We start from the raw sequence: 999 nt of genomic DNA, 5'->3' as shown, positions 1-999 counted from the left end.
ACCGTTTGATCCTGAGATTGAAAGAACAATTCGTGAAAGATTGAGAAATAATCCTGTTGAAATGGCGAATGAGACTGAAGTTAAAGCTCTCAAAGATTATTCAGCTCCTGTCCAATTTAATGCGCCTTCATGTATAGTGTTTCCAACCACTACGGCAGCACACTTTGAACTTAAACCTGGAGTCATACAATTGTTGCCATCCTTTTATGGATTGGACAAGGAGGACCCATATCATCATGTGAAAGAATTCTTAAACATTTGCTCCACCTTTAAGTTCCAAAACTTCTCAGACGATTCGATCCGCCTACGCCTGTTTCCTTTTTCTTTGAAGGATAAGGCGAAAGCATGGTTGAATTCTCTAGAAGTTGGATCTATCACTACATGGGACCAACTGTCTAAGAAGTTCTTAAACAAGTTCTTCCCCGTTCACAAAACCAATGCCCTCCGTAGAGAAATTACTAACTTCACACAAAAAGAGGGCGAGCACTTTCATGAATGTTGGGAAAGATGGAAGGACTTGCTTCTTAAATGTCCTCACCATGGTTTTGAGAAGTGGCAACAAGTTCAATACTTCTATGATGGTCTGACACCACAGAACCGTCGCATGGTTGATGCCACCAATGGAGGGTCATTCATGACCAAAAGTGATGTCGAAGCGTGGAACTTCTTTGAAACCTTGTGCGAAAATTCCCAGCAATGGGATTATTCAAATAGAGGTGACAGAAGTCCCCAACCACAAAAGAGAGGTGGTATATATGAGATAGGAGTCATGCAAGCTGAGCGCCAAGCTTGATAACCTGACAAAGAAAGTTGATGCTCTGGTATTAAATAATGGACCACCACAAACAGCTCAAGTCGAGGCATATGCCACATGTTCTAGTCCTGCCCATCCTATGCAGTCTTGTCCATCTGGTGCAGCATTCCCAGAACTTCTCTCTGAACAAGTTCATGCTATGAACACTTTTCAAAAATCTGGGAATGATCCTTACTCGAACACAT

At 42.0% G+C, this 999-nt stretch overlaps 1 non-coding gene across 1 annotated transcript; it reads right to left on the bottom strand.

Annotated features, from left to right (window-relative positions):
- Positions 1-439: 439 nt before the first annotated feature.
- On the bottom strand, positions 440-546 carry LOC131250206 (small nucleolar RNA R71). The gene has a single exon (XR_009173135.1). It is a non-coding gene; the product is annotated as a small nucleolar RNA R71 (small nucleolar RNA).
- Between the last annotated feature and the right edge of the window lie 453 nt (positions 547-999).

This window comes from Magnolia sinica, chromosome 6 (assembly GCF_029962835.1).
Source record: "Magnolia sinica isolate HGM2019 chromosome 6, MsV1, whole genome shotgun sequence".
Taxonomy (NCBI): domain Eukaryota; kingdom Viridiplantae; phylum Streptophyta; class Magnoliopsida; order Magnoliales; family Magnoliaceae; genus Magnolia; species Magnolia sinica.
Note: the sequence above shows the minus strand (reverse complement) of the source record. Positions and strands in the feature narration are given on the sequence as shown.